General features: G+C 47.9%; 2 protein-coding genes across 2 annotated transcripts in view; one reads left to right on the top strand and one right to left on the bottom strand.

Annotated features, from left to right (window-relative positions):
• LOC144755756 (uncharacterized) overlaps positions 1-6752 on the bottom strand; it is a 103251-nt gene extending 96499 nt beyond the window's left edge. The window contains exon 1 of the mRNA XM_078644974.1: positions 6713-6752. The gene's annotated coding sequence lies outside the window, so the exon portion shown is untranslated. The remainder of the gene's footprint in view (positions 1-6712) is intronic.
• PCK2 (phosphoenolpyruvate carboxykinase 2, mitochondrial) overlaps positions 1-16264 on the top strand; it is a 53094-nt gene that overhangs the window by 3862 nt on the left and 32968 nt on the right. The window lies entirely within an intron of this gene.

Raw genomic sequence — 16264 nt, 5'->3', positions numbered from 1 at the left:
ACGTTGCCTCATTTTGGGCCTCAAATGAGTGTTTCGGTGCGACTGCTGAGTTTTTAACTGGCCACGAAGGCTATGGGCGAGGCCCTGGACTTCATGCCTTAAGTTCTGGGTCCTACAATGTTCATTAGGACACACCAGCACTTTTGTGTTATTACTGTCAATCTTACGTAGGCATTGCAGTCTTCTGTTGCATTCTTAGAGCATGTCAGGAAGAACCGGTCCCTGAAGTGGTACACGCCTTTTTATGGCATCGATTCTTGGAAAACATCATCATCCTCTGCTTAGGTGAAACCTGGTAGTGTGCAACTTAGATTCAGTTGTGCCAAGGACAAACTTGCAGGTAACACGACCGGGCTCACGGCAGAACCACCAGTTATAAGGGCAGCTCACCCCATAAATCAAGGGTGCAATGAAACTAACCAGTCACACAAAACGTAATCTCCCGTGTCAGCAACGGTTTATTGAAACGTGTTACTATTTGATCACCCCACTGCACCCAGCAGTATTAACAGCTCAGACCCCACCGCTTTCATTTTTTATTTATTTTACTTTTATTTGTGTATTGGGTTTTAGCGTTTATGTTACAAGTTGAAATAATATAGTTCTAATATATCGACAGACCCCACTGCTTTCATATGGGGAAAAAATGTCACTTGCCCTCAGAAACCACCTGCAGTCTCGCAGGATGCCATAGCGATTACTCCACAGCTGTGGCACTCAAGCCTTTCTTAATTCTCTGTAGTTGATGGCGCTGCCTCATGAAGGCCCTGCTGTAGCCTGAGAACGTAAGCATTCTCTCACGGGACAAGTATATCTTCCCACTCAGGTGAAACGCTCCCAGGATCACCTCCTTCTCTGCCGCAGCACTCTGCTCGACAATCCGCCTTTCTTAATAATAATAATAATAATCCACATTTGTATAGCGCACAATCACCCGTTAAGGTCTCTAGGCGCTGGGGGGGCCGTCGGGAAGATTAAGCAAGCTATTGCCCAGAGTCGCATGGTGCTGGGCTAACCTGCCACCGGAGCCGGGGATCGAACCCTGATCACCAGATTCCAGCGTCAGTCGCCCTGGCCGCGGGGCCACACCTCTCCCACAATAGCACCTCCCCTTTCACTGTCTTGGTTGATAGTCCCTAGGCTGTGCTAATAGTCACTTGGGAGGATGCGACAGGCCAGAGAACGTGTGCATGTCTTTGTTGGGAGGTATATCAATGGTCTGTGCCACATGGAACTCTAGGACTCCCTAGGTTTCTTCGAAGGCCAACTTGTTGTGCCCTGGTTCCAGGCAGTCATCTAGCAGGTGCCTTCTGCACCTGGGTGCCCTGCGTGCCATCCTGGCCTCCTCGTTTGGCAGTCAGTCTTCCCTATCACACAGCAGTAGCGATTGGTCGAGGTTTGCTTATTGTCAGCGACTACACGGTCTCCCCTAGTAACCACTGATATTTCCAGATTCGCCACTTTTGCACAATTCATGACTGGCTGCTGCTTCCTGCACAGGAAAGTAATTATAGTCTCCAGCATAGTGGTTGACATAAATTAACATTTTATAAAGTTGAGTGCACACTGTAGTAAAGGAAGATGCAGAGTCCACTTGATAGGTTAAGATCCTTTATTGCAGGTTCCTTCCAGGTTAGACAGATAAGTTAAGTTATAAGGAAAATAGGAGAAACCCCACCAGGAGCTCTCTGTTGGTAGCTCAGCCTCAGATGACCAACTGCCACAATAGGTAATAGAAAGGTACAGTCAGCTAGAGAGACACTCTGGCATTCTATGATGTCATAAGTATAATAGTATTGTCTAGCCAGAGAGGAACAGTGAAGATAGTATTTACTACACACACTGTTTGGGCTCGGCCAAAAATCTTACTTTAATCCTGACTTCAAAATCTGTTTCATTCTTAGACGGCACCCACCAAATACAAGGCAGCTCCGAGGAGACACGGTACAATAGGGGCATTTGGTATTTCTAAGGTATCGGGGCCTCGAAGTAATTCACATAAGAGACAGTCCGTGTCCTCCCCACAACACCATCTTTCCGCCCCCATCGCACATAGAACCACGCAGCCAGTGCCAGGACAGTTAGTCTCAACTCCCCAATGCCATATTATACTCTCTTTGGTGGCACAGCTGGTCTCATTTCCACCACACACCCTCAGGACTGACTTACAAAGAGATACTACTGGGGAACCCTGTCTCAATCCCAGAACCTTTAATGGTCATTGAGAGCAAGCGCACACTCAATATTTTTGGACAACTTCTCTCTTTGACACAACACACCTAGGAGTGGGCCGTCTGACCAAACTCACACACATACTCAGGGGCTTGATTGTACAGACAATTAGTCTTGGCAGAAATATTCAAACTATCCGGCACTGCAGAAGGCCGTGAACAGAACAGGGCCAAAAGGGCACAGTTGGGCTTTGGCAGACCCAAAACCGAAGCCCCCTGGAAAAAGCTGGTCCGCTGTGTGCGTTTGAACACTGGTTATCTCAGTCATTCAGCATATTCAGGCACAGACCCACTCACCTGCCTCATCCTCCTCACAGGGAGCAAGCACGCAGAATTGGGCCAGGGTGGTAACACCAGGGACCCCATTGCCGGGCTCTGAAACTGTCTAATGGTGACTAGGGATGGAAGCTCTGCAGCGATGACCCGAAAAGACTGGTGTTTGCATGGCATATTTCAATGTGCCATTCTTTTCCAGTTGGGGAGTATCTCACAGCCTGGATTCACCATGCGCATATGTGTTGCTTCTAAAAACCGTTATGCAGCACTGAGGTCACTGTCCAGTGAAAATGACTTATTGACAGGGGCACAATTTTCATTAGTGTAGCATGTTCAGTGGTGCCAGGGCGCACAGGCTTGGAAGGTCCACCACACTCCAACAACGGCTCTTTTTAGGTCTCTCCTCCAGAAGCTTTAGCTGTTGTTGAAGACCTGTTGTGGACAATAACAACACAGCCTGCTTTGGGTCAGCCTGCTGCCTACCATTGGTTGGCTTTCTTGTCACTATCATTTGTCTTGCTTCTTATTCAATGGCATTCCTTCTTCTTCATGTGCTTGTTCCAAACCATAGCTTCTTTACCATCCTCTTAATTGGGTGGCTTGTGTTGGAGTGAGAATATATGGGTATGTTTCCTTGTCCTGAGTGCCTGACTGTAGGTAAATCAATTAACCGGACTTCTATTTTGGCCCTAGTGACACTCTAACCTAAGCATGGACACAGTGGCCTAGTCCTGTCTCCCACAATGTGCGGTCCTGGACCTGTGGGGGTGCACCAAACGTACCTTAACAGTGGACCGTGTACTACTGTCTCTATCCTAGGTAAAGAGCATGAAGAGGTGGTGGCAGTAAACTCTGTTTTGGAGATTAGAAATGTGACCAGACCATTTTATCTCTGTCACTGAGAGTAAAGTTTATAGGGCCCTCTCGTTTAAAGTTACGCTGTTAATGCAGTACCCAGAATGTTGGCCAGGCAGCCTACATATAGTGAGTGAGTAGCACAAGTATAGTAATAAGGGTCTGTGTGTGAGTAGGTCTGAGCCCAGTGGAATCTATTTTGGATTACCCTGACCTGGTATGGTAGGATGGACGATAAGGTGAGCTTCTCTAGACAGTGGAAGTGTATTACTTGCATTCCTATAGCTGGAGGGTTAAGATCCATTGAGGAGGAAGGAGACTGGACTACCTTTAGAAATGCAATGAGCACTTTTGCTGGTAAGGGACTGCTGATTACTTCTTTCCGGGCATTGCCATTTGGTTGTTGGTCACGGTGAGAGATGGGACTGCAGTTTCTGTTGTGAAAGGAGAGGATGTTTGTAATTCAGGCCTGCCCCTTTGTCTATCAGTGACTACTGCTCCAATGAGCCGATGGCAGCCAGGTGCAGAAAACTCACACTTGATTGTAACTGTGTTGTAGGTGCCCGAAGTAAGAGAAAGCACAGTTGCTACCTGCTGTGAGAAGCATCACTCTGCCTAAAGACTGTATTTGGATAGCAGACTGAGAAAGACACTTGAAAAGAGAACCACCACAGACCAACTCTGACATTGAGACGGTCAGTAGCATCCTCTATCTAGAACATTTGTAAAAAGTGGTGCCAGTTCCAAGTTGTTCAAGACCAGGAAAGGGAGTGCTCCTCAGATAAACTGAAGGACTGCTGTTTACCATGGCTGATATATGCCAGACAGCCGAGTCGAGGTGACATAACCTGAAGTCTGCACTGTGCTGGAGAAGCTGAGGGTCTGCATACGTGTCTAGACGCCTTCCTGCCTGCTAAGAAATGGAAGGAGTCTGCCTTGTCTTGCAGAAGAATGTCCAGGAGGAGAATCCCATTGTGTCCCCAGGAATTAGCAACATCCAGAGGAAGCTGACTCCCTCATAGTTAGCTAGAAGCGAGCCGTGCTGTGGAGGCTCCTCCTGGTGTCTCATAACTGGTTTCTGGTGGGATCTGCTTCATACATTGTACAGGTATCGGAGCAGTTGCGCCTGTACTGGCTGTGTGACAACAGGCCGATCGAGACTGCAACTGCCTGTACTGGCCTGGTCGGGCTGCATCGGTCGTTTTGACTAGTACTGCCTGGTCGGGGCCTGGATATGCATGTTGTGTTCTGTTAATAAGGGTACTTTTATAGCGCACGGCTACTCCGAAGAGTGTCCCGGCGCTAAAGACCATCACTAACCCAGAGTAGAAGGCAATACAGGAGGGGGACTGAGAACAGAGTGAAATGAATTACTGCATGAACAGCATGGTCTTCAGATCCTTCCTGAAAGCCAATAGATTGGTGTTGGATCTGAGTGACCGAGGGAGAGCATTCCATAACCAGGGGGCAAGATGTTTAAAAGACCGCCCCCCGCAGCGCACACGTCGGATCACCGGGGTGACAGCCCTGGCCTGGGTCGCAGACCGCAGAGATCTAGAGGGGAAGTAGAAGCTGATCCGTTTCCGAAGATAACAAGGACCAGTACCGTGAAGGGCTTTAAAGGCAATGATCAAGGCCTTAAAAGTGATTCGCTTCTTAATGGGCAGCCAATGAAGGGTTCTGAGAAGATCACTGGCCCTGGCTCTCCTGGTGAGCCCAAAGATGGCCCGGGCCACAGAGTTTTGCACAACCTGGAGACGCGTTAAAAGGAAGTCCGGAAGGCCTAGGTATAGTATGTTACAATAATCTAGGCGAGAGCCTATCAGGGCCTGAACCGTGATCTTTCTATGCTCTAGAGAAAGAAGAGGCAGAAACTTCCTCAGCATCTTCAAGATCGCAAAACACTTGCCGGCCAGACCAGCCACCTGAGTTTTGAAAGAGAGGCTGTTGTCGATCTGGATGCCCAGATTTTTGACAACCCCCGAATCACTGGCGGGAGGGAACATGGCAGGAGGCCACCACTCCTTCCATCTGGGGACCACGGGACTGCCGAAGAAAAGTACTTCGGACTTATCGGAGTTGCACTTGAGGCTGCTGTGACTAAACCAGTCAAACACTGCCCCAAGGCAACCCCGGATGGACGTTCCATCAAAATCGCAACCCTTGTCGCAGGTGAACAGAAGTTGAGTATCGTCCGCGTATGACTGCGACTGGCCCAGTTTGGGCTGACACAATCGAAGGTCACCCAGAAGCGACGACAGCGGGCCCAAACCTGCACTCCAGCATCAGGGCCGTTGCACCATGGAGATAGGCTGGACAGTCACGCCTACAGAGGAGCGGGCGCACATGGCTTACTCAACTGCCCCTGCAATTGTCTTTGCTAACTATGGGTCCTAACCTAGGGGTAAGACTACGACCGTGGCAGATTGCTCTGAGGTGAGCATAAAGGACTATTGCATTAACCACTACAACAGCTGTGATAAGAGTCTTACGAAAACATGAACTGTGTGCACAGTTGACTTGTTGGGATATTTGAGACTGTATCCTGAACCTGATCCATGCTTCTGTCCTAACTATTTGTGGAGATCAGCCATCAAGGGGTCACCCAGGTTGGGATTAACCTCGGGGACCACAGTTGGCGTAACACCACAAGAAAGCATTGCAACCAGGGTCTCTGCTTGTGTACTAGGTTGGACAGGGTAGTATTTGGTTCTGCTGTGTGATACTTTAGCTATTGCAATTTCCAGTTATGTTGATTTTTGAGTTCTGAGCTCATGCCCCCCACATTCCCTCCCGGAGAAGCCTGTTACTCCTTGCTCTTAGGTCCCTGAGAGTTGGGTTTTCTACACTGTGAGTCAAGTGCAGAAAGTGTTGTGCTTAGCCCAGTTTTCGGAGCCTTAGTAGGTCAGAACCCAAGACATCCTCGGCAAACTACCTCAACCACTACAGTCGGGCCCAGTTGCCGTTTTGGACTGGGGCATCCTTAAACGTGGACTGACCAACTGAGTTGTAGTCTTGGAATGCATATATATATATATATATATATATATATATATGTAAGTAAATTTTTTAATGTACCCCTCCAAGACTGGTGCCTACAATCTGGGAACGGTAAATTAAAAGTATTAAAAAAACAAAAATAGATGTCCCGTCAGCACGCAAACCTGCAGCAGCCTTTTTGAGGCTGTGTAACTTCATCGGTAGAAATACATTGATCTGCATTGCAAAGGCGCGTGTTATCTTTGTCAATGCTCGTTTAATTCCCAACCTTGCTTCGTCACAGCACAGGGTAAAACAAGACGGTGGCAGTGACGGCCGAGCTTTCGGGGCTACCTAGGTTCGGCACTCACCTCCTAACTTCAGTGAAAGGTCTTGCTGCTGGCGGACATAATTGCACTCAATAATTCATGGGCGGGAAGCGGGGACAAGGAGGAGCCTGAGGTGGGGGAGGGCTGAAGGACTCTCCCTCCACGGAAGGGGAGGGCTAGGACGGGGCGAATCACGGGAGGGAACTCCTCGGCTAAATTCCTCGAGGAGGAAAGTCGGGGGAGGGGCTTCGGACCTCCACGTTTCAGCAGCCTGCGTACGTGCTGCCTCGCCTGGCTCCACATCTGGGTGAAAGTTCATGGCACAACTGTATGACATGAAGGATAGCGATGTATGGAGAGCAGATGGGGTTCAGGGGGCCACCACGTGCGTAGGTGTGTGATTACTTGAAATAATGTTTAGTTTAGAGGTTAGCATTGATGAGACGCACTGACACTGCCCTCTTAAAAATACCCTTGCTGAGAAATTCTGGTAACGCGTAATTAAATGTAAAGCACCAGGAGCCGTTTAAAGTACAAATATTGTCATGGGAACATCTGGCAAGTGCTAGTATCGCCCTTTGTTGGTGGTCTCAAACGTCCTCTATTTTTTGCTTCTTGTTTACTAGAGCTTGCTATCGATACCTCTTGCACTTCCTGCTTGTGACCCGGCACTTTCTCCCTCCACGTCCCTTCTCCGCCACCCTCCCAGTCTCAAGTCGATCCGGCTCTTCAGGTTACTATGAATGAGAGCTGGGTTAACAGCGCATTAGGGTGAGGAGTAACACGAATCCGACTATTGGATCCCCTCCCTTTCCTGATTAACCCACAGCTACAGAGGGTACAAACTCTCACCTTTGATACACACATGCCAATATTTTAGAAGAGGAAAGTTGGAGATTTTTTAAAAATATAACAGATAATGTATTTCTCCTATTGACTTCTATTGAGGGCGATGCCTCAATCGGGGCTATGGTCATGCGTGGGACTTGAAAGTGTGCTGCTGCAATGTCGGATATCAGAAATGCACATATATGTATTTTTTCTTACCTGTCAGGAGCACAGAGAAAGCGCTATAGCAGGCAGAGAAAGCATGACAAAAACATTGCACTGGCCTGCAGGAGCAGGTTAATGGCAGTTCATACGCTGCGTCACATAAGACCAGTCCTGGTCGGCAGACGCCCGTCGAGGAATCGGGTTCTTGCATGAAGGAGAGGAGCCTTGAAATCTGTAGTCTCGTGCCTGAACCGCGAGGGTTGGCATGTATGCTGATACTAAATAAGCGTACAGGACACGGGAATTCTCGGAATACATAGAGCCCTCAACCCCCAGCGCCTTGATGTCAACTTTCAGGGGCTCCGCATAGGCCGTTGCAGACTGCAAGTGAGAGCCATACAGCACCCGTGGCAGCCTTGGTTAGGGACCTCTAAGTGAGTTTTACAGGGGAAGGGTTGCAATGAGTTTACATTATGCTGCTGGGTTTAGGCACCACTGGTATTGTAATGTAACAAACAGTACGAAATAAGCAAAATCACTTAAAGCCAGTATTTTTAAAGTCCTAATCAGTGTATACCTCAAACAGCAAATATAAATAGAAAGCTCTTTTAAAATTGTTCTAGAGCTACATTAATGATCCCTGACTAATAATTAAGATAAACAAAGGCTTACAATCTGTATTACAATACAAATGAATGCACACAATTTTGTTTCATGTCTTATTTAGTATCATTCAAAAAATAGAAACCCAGCTATGTCATGGGAAATAACTCTGCAAACACAAGTAGATGATGGACAGAGCGCTGAAACTTTTCAGACACACCCAGTCACAGATCTCGGTTGAATCCATTATCATTTTTTAGCTCACTTTGCCACCTCACTTCAGACCCATCTATATGTTATGTTATATAAGTTTATAACGCGCACAGCTACTCATGATTATCCAGGCGCAGATATGCAAATTAGTCTTGACCCTGTGCCTCATGGGAACAATCCAGCACGAACTGCCAAGCCAGGTCTTCCCTGAACCAGAAACAAGTGTGTTTGCTTTATGCAAAATAACTCTCCACTGCAGAAAAAAAAGTTTTTCTTGTAAAAACCTCACCCACCAGGTTTATCCCTTGGTGGCATGCTTCATCATCAGGTCGAACTCATTCTGCTGCAGATTGGGTCATGCTGCGGCCTACAGTTTACATGGGAGCTCTTTTTGTTTTTATACAATGACAAAGATGTTAAAAAAGGAGTGGGGGCTATTTTGTTCTTGTCCACATCTTCTTGTTGGTTAGCGCATGCAGACTGCACTTCCTCTTCGTGTGTTCGTCCCTTTGGTGGAGTGTGAACCAAGTACAGAGTAATGTCCTTCCACTCAGATGGAGATACTTTTAGTTGGTCGGCTGTTTCACGGAAGAGCACACTGCCTTGTTGTGCGTATTCTGGCTAGCTGTTGGTTTGAGGCCATTTTCTCCTGGGATTTGACTTTCTAGTATAAATTCCAGAAAGAGAGCTCTTATGGAACACCTTCACACACACGGATGGGGACACTGTGTGGTGGGGACACACAGTGCACCAAAAGGATGCTTCCTAAACCAGGGAGAAGACAGTACTGCGCTGGGTAACACGTCCGGTCGCTGTTTGCGCCTGTAAGCACTGCTAATTGGTATCCTAGAAGTAATGTAAACATGACAGCAGTGCACAGCGGTAAGGCGCACTGCATGCCGGCCCGTGCTGGAGTGACAAACAAGCTTCCATGAAATGAGCCTGATGTACACTATGAAAATGACTGCCTCTAAGAGGACTCCAATTTAGCTATAATAATCAATCAATCAATCAGTGGTTTATAGAGCGCACTACTCACCTGCGAGGATCTCAAGGAGCTGAGGGGGAGGTTAAGCAGCTCCGGGTCAGTCGAAGGGCCAGGTCTTGAGTTCTTTCCTGAACGTGTGGAGGAGCGTCTGATGCTGACCGGGAGCTTGTTCCAGGTTTTGGCTGCGATGTTTGAGAAAGCTCTCCTTCCCGTTCTGCTTCTCTGGATGCGCGGGACCTCTGCTAGGGTGAGGTCGGTGGAGCGGAGATTCCTCTTGGGTGCGTGGAAACATACTCGGTCGTTAAGGTATTTGGGTCCGATGTTGTTGAGGGATTTGTAGGCGTGGGTGAGGAGTTTGTAGATGACCCTCTTCTCGATGGGGAGCCAGTGGAGGTCTCTAAGGTGTTGGGTCATATTTTCGTGTTGCGGTGTTCCTAGGACGAGCCTGGCGGCAGCGTTCTGGATGGTTTGGAGCTTGCGTAGAAGAGTTTTGTTGATTCCAGCGTATAGGGCGTTGCCGTAGTCCAGTCTGCTGGTAATGAGTGCGTGGGTGACGGCCTTTCTGCAGTTGGGGGGGATCCATTTGTAAGTGTTGCGGAGGTAGTTGAAGCTGGCGGAGGAGACATCGTTGATCAGGCGGTTCATGGAGAGTGAGGAGTCGAGGATTATGCAGAGTTTCCGAGAGTTGTCTGTCGGTGGGTGGGCTTCCGAGGGCGGAGGGCCACCATGTGTTTTCCCAGGCGGAGGTGCAGGGTCCGAGGATGAGGACCTTGGTGTTCTCGGAGTTGAGCTTTAGGCAGCTGTCCTTCATCCAGGCTGCTACGTCTCTCATTCCTTCCTGGAAGCTGAGTCTGGTGGCATTAGGGTTCTTGGTGAGGGAAAGGATGAGTTGAGTGTCGTCAGCGTAGGCTATGATGCTAAGCCCATGCTGTCTGACGATGGCGGCGATGGGGGCCTTGTAGATGTTGAAGAGCGTCGGGCTTAGTGAAGATCCTTGGAGTACTACGCAGATAATGTCAGAGGGGTCTGAGAGGAAGGGTGCAATCTGACCCTCTGGGTTCTGCCGGAGAGGACGGATCGGATCCAATCTAGGGCATCCCCTGTATTCCTGCGTTGTGGAGTCTGGTGGCTAGTGTGCGATGTGAGACTGTGTCGAAGGCTGCAGAGAGGTCTAAGAGGATGAGGGCTGCGGTGTGTTCCTGGTCGAGCAGCATGCGGATGTTGTCGGTGGCAGCGAGGAAGGCGGTCTCGGTGCTGTGGTTGCTGCGGAAGCCAGATTGGGAGGTGTCCAGGATGGAGTTTTCTTCGATGAAGGCGGTTAGCTGGGCGTTCATGAGTCTTTCGGTGACTTTAGCTGCGAAAATGAGGAGAGATAAGCCGGTAGTTCTTCAGGTCATTAGGGTCGGCCGTTGGTTTCTTGAAAAGGGGTTTCACCTCTGCCCGTTTCCAGTCGTCAGGGCAGTTGCCGGATGTGAGGGAGGAGTTGATAGTATGTCCTTGTTCGGGAGCGATGGCAGTGGTGGCCCTGTGGAAGATGTGAGGGGGGCAGGGGTCCATTGGGGCTCCTGAGTGTGTCTTCTTCATGGTTGAGGAGATGAGCTCGATGGACGCCGTGGCCCAGGAGGTGATGGTCGGCTTCTCGGCGGTGGTGGGTGGTGTGGTGCTGTCTTCTGCCGCCTCACTGAAATTGTCGTAGAGGGCCTTAATCTTCAGGTGGAAGTAGGAGCTGAGTTTGTCGTAGGGTTCCTGGGAGGATACGATGTTGGTGGCTTTGCAGGAGGGCTTAGTGAACTGTTGAATGACTTTGAACAGCTCCTTCGTTTTGGATGCATTAGTCTTGACTTTGTCACTGATGAAGGTTCTTTTGGTGTCCCTTATACGCTGGTGGTAGTCCTTCGTGTATTCTTTAGTATGCTATACTACAAGTCCACTTTGATTTGAAACAACCACACATTGGACTAAAGGAAATGTTTCTGCATTAAACCTTGTGTTCCACATACTATAATGTACTTAAAAATGTTTTTAAAGTAAAGTTTGAGGGACCAGTCGATCATTGCGCCAATAGGTTTGTCTGGATCAATTTGGCAGTTCCATCCTATTTGACATTAAATAGTCCACACATATAAACACTCACGTGTGGCCACTTGCACAGACACACAAAACTGCTGCCAATTTTATTCTTCCTTCCTACTCACACATTCACACACATTTATATTAAATTCTTCAAAAAATGTAATGCGCATAGGCCTATGCGTTGTCAAGGGCACCTGTGCCATGCAATGCATCGCTACTTGATGCTGCAGTCTGATCTGTCTTGCAACAATCAACTCTGTGTAAAATAAAGGTTGTTGAAACGTAGACAGGGGTGCAGCAGTCCATGGCTTTGAGTTGCGTAGCACCAACATCCTAATTTTAAATGGGAAGGTGGTAAAAGAAGGTGGGAATGTTGTGAATAGCCATATGATGTCACACAGAGCCAAATCTTCTAAAGTAGCCCAAACTTGCCTTTGCATTAAATGCAAGCCACACATGAAACCAGGGGAAAACAATGGGCAGGCAGGGTATCCCAAGATGCAACGTAAGCAGTTTATTAGGCTTATCCTTGGACATTTCTCATTGTGTAGACATTTGTAGAGGCTGGGGTACCTCAAGTACAAACGTCATGCAATACCCCACTGTATTGCATTTGATCATCCCTGCCATGACGCTTAGCGTCACACTAACGTGGCATTGATTGTGCAAGCTTGGTTCACGACATCATCAGTGCGACACTGTTTGTAAATAAGGTGCTGTACAATTTGTTTACTATTCTCAAGACGCAGCACAAAAGATTTTCACAGTGAGTTGTGCTTCTTGACTTTTTTTTTTTTTTTTTTAAACCTTTATTGAGTCAAATAAAGTAGTACAAGCGCAGGCCAACAACCACGGAGGCCGGCCGCAAACTCAGGAAAGATAAGTAAAAGCGGTACACATGTTGACGGCTCTAAGAATAATCACGGTGCAATCATAGTACATGGTATGCATACGCCTGAAAACGCTAGGATGTGGAAGGTTTCATTTTTATAGTTTAAGAAAGCAGCAGAGGCTATATCATGAAGGCATCACACTACATGACAAAAGGAAGAGATGGGAGGATCGCGTCCCTCCATGCTAGCGAAAATCAATGATGAGCAATATGGCCAAAGGCACACTACGCCCGCCGAAGGCAGGCCAGGAGTATAAATCAAACAATGATCAGTGATTTAGTGAAAGCATCGTCCGAAAAACCCACCCTTCCGAAACAATAAAGGAGGCAAGTGCAAATGCCCAACAGGGAAAAGGAAGAAAGAAGGAGATACAGCCAAAGCCACTAAGAAAGGAAGAGAAAAAAGGGACCATAGAACAAAACAAACTAAAATAACAAAACCCACCCAACACCCGCCACCCTACATCACCGTAATGGCTATGGCCTACCCCACTAACAGCGTGTCTGTCGCCCCGGAAAATTACCCTATGGAAGGGAAAAAGGGAAAGAAGGGAGGAGGAGAAAAACACTCAAGATGGCGGATTTTATAACAACAGTAAAAGTGGCGAGAAACGAAGCGGAGCCCTCCACCCGTCCCCCGGCAACACCCTCCCGCAAGTTCTAAAACAGCACAGGGTGTAGAGTCCAATAACAAAATCCGTTACTATCAAACGAGTCTCGAGGCACATAGTCTGCTTACTGCGCTACCAGGTAAATCCGCGCGGTACATATCCGTGTCGGTCATCAGCTAGGGACCACCAGTCCATAGTAGGCACTGTTCATCCTTGTCCCGTCTTATCCGTTCTACCAAAGCGCCCCGAAGTATCAGCGCCCAGGTCAATCCGTATGGGGAGTCGAAGTGTCCAGGCAGGAGTGAGCAGCAACACAGGAGCGTCGATTTGATGCAGCCGGAGATCCGCTAGGTCCCACCCACGTCGTACCAGGGACCCCGGCCCGGCCCGAGAGCACATCCTCCCCCCGATAGTCAACAGAGCAGGGTCGGGGAAAAAAATCTCAACGTCCAACCATAGCTGGAGCGGCCCCCGGGTGATGGGAAGCATGGCCTGGGGTGGACGCACCCATCGCGATTTCAAACCAATGCCCACACTTCGTCCCAGGCACTCAAGATCTTCAACAAGAGATGCCTCGGGAATGGGATTTTCAAGCCCGCCAGAGTCGTTGAGTGCTGCCATCTTGTTGCATCCGGGTAGCGAATGAGGCATATCGGCGTATTCCCACTGACCAGCCGGTCTCAAGTGCCCCCGTGTAAACACAATCTCATCCACCTTACTACCCAGGAGTCGGGCAGATTGCACCAAATCGTGACGTAGGGCAACAATAGCGGCCATAAGATCGCAATATTGCAGGATTCTTCCAAGCCCCGTCTCAACCGAATCTCCCTTCTCCAGACATCCCCGATCTCTGTGGGGCTCAAACTCCTCGCAGCTGCAGTCCATCGAGCCCGTCGTGTTCACAGGCAGGGCCATCCAGAGTTGGGGCCAATTTGCAGGCAGAGGGGTCTCAGGCATCTTCGTATCGCTCCCGTGTTTGCCAAAGCCAGTGTAAGCATGAAGCAACAATCAAATAGAAAGCTGGCCCTGCTCGGTATGAAATGAGCAAAAAAACGGGAGTCGCCCGCCGATAGCGGGACAACACGTAAGCAGTGTCCCAGCGGTGAACAAGCAGGGCTCCTACGATCGCGCTATGTACACCAAGCACAGTGTCAGGCACTTCCAGTAGTCGCACCCGTAGCCAACAGGATATGCTGTTCGAAAATCGGCCGCTCCCCGACACACATGACCCGACCGGCACTTCTCGGTCGCCAGCATCCGCTGTTGTTCACTTGGCGACCAGCCTTTCTGTCCACTCGAGGCTCCGGTCTCAGGACTGCTGCGGGCCGCGAACCAATGCTGGACGTATCCCCAAAATTGAGCAAGCGCAAGCTTCAGGATTGCGCCGTAGGCAGTCGGAGGTGCTCGTCACCACAGGTGCGCCGTTTTGTACAGGATAACAGGCAGGATGAGAGCTCGGAAGGAAAAAGTCCTCGGAGCCGAGGGACTAGGCGGCCGTCCCGATCGCCATCTTGGCTCCTCCAGCGCTTCTTGACATTTAGTACACCAGGGCCATACTCTCTCCTCACATGCCCTCCACTCAAAATGGCACTATCTTCCGGTGCCAGATCAGAAAGAGGAGTGGTTTATGTTGTGGCATTTGAAATGAAGATGCAGTGATCTTTAGCTTTTATCAAAGGGCATTTCAATATGATTTGTAGAGGTCCTTCAAAGATGATGGAAATATTGTAGAGGTCCTTCAAAGATGATGGAAATATTGTGAAGTAAGCAAAACCACAAAAATGATGTACTCGTGTGTCTTCAACATAATTAAGGAATGGGCATAGCCACAGAGTACAATAAGAAAACATGCCCCATTTGAAGCTAAACAAATCTCAGACTATGAGAAGAAATACTTAAGACTTTTTAGGAACTAGGAGAAACTTGTTTCATAAAGAGTGTGACAGTGCAGAAAAACTATCCAAAAGCTCCACTTCTAAAACAAACAACCAGGAAAGATCAGATGTGATGAAAAATGTCAATAAAATGCACATGAATTGCGTGCTTGGAGGACATACTGAGAGATAAGCGTGGCAAAGCAGTCCCAGCAGTCCCACTTGTTAATGGCAGCAAAAACATCAATAACCTTGATTGGGGTAAATGGAGACAGTAACAAGCATTGGTAAGGAAGGCCATTAGGTCTTGCCTATGCAAAAGCTATTACCCATGTTGTACAGCAGCATGGCAAAAAGTAAGGTTAGAAAAAAGTGCTGGCTGCTTCGTGGCGCTTTATTTTTCTAACTTTACTTTTAGCCATACTGCACAGTCACGCTACAGAACAACATGGCTAAAAGATATTCGCAAAGCCATTAGCTTTCACATAGGCGAGACCTATTGGCCTTGCCAACGCTTGTTACAAAAACCATTACAAATCCAGTATTCGAGAAGCCAAAAAGATGCAAGTTAATGTCAGACCTATCGGCAATGTGAATTTTCTTGTTGTTTAACTTACGTTAATAGTTGTTTAAGGCATACCAGAGATTTGGTATCTCGTATGCTTGTTTCCCCCTGTTCCAGTCTCCTGTTTAGTCTTTGTTGCCAGGTTAGGTAAACCGCTTTTCAAAAGTACATAAAAGCAAGCAAATAGGTTTGCACTGTTATTGTTCTTTACATATTCGTCGATCAGAGTTTGTAAGATAAAGTATTTGTCTGTTGTTCACTGCTTGGGTAGGAAGCCTCTCTGGTCCCTATGTAGAATATTATTGTCCATTATGAGGTATTTTCTTGCTAGTGATGACTAAAGCACGGTCAGATATTTCCCTGTATTTGTTTGGAGTAAGAGCAAGCACATCTTTAAAGGCAGAAGTAATGGGCCAGACCATGTGTTTGGGAAGTGTTTAAATGATTTTTCAGTTTGACTTTTGCAGACATTTTGAAAACATGCGTGTAGTATGTTAGTTTATAGTTAATTTATTTATTTATATTGCATTAGTATGGTAAGTGTTTCTTTAAGACTTGTACATTCTTTTACTGATGACATGTACCACATTCCAGTCATGGTGTTATGAATGTTCTATATTTTACTGTTGGTCAGTTTCCTATGAGTTGTGGATCTGACCAGACGTGCTCATTTACTGGAGAATAAATTCTAGAAGATATTACCAACTTGCTTCTTTTCATTCATCAAATACTACATTATATTGGCGACGAGGATGGGATGCTGAGAAGTTTCCTTCAACATA

This window comes from Lissotriton helveticus, chromosome 5_1 (assembly GCF_964261635.1).
Source record: "Lissotriton helveticus chromosome 5_1, aLisHel1.1, whole genome shotgun sequence".
Taxonomy (NCBI): domain Eukaryota; kingdom Metazoa; phylum Chordata; class Amphibia; order Caudata; family Salamandridae; genus Lissotriton; species Lissotriton helveticus.
Note: the sequence above shows the minus strand (reverse complement) of the source record. Positions and strands in the feature narration are given on the sequence as shown.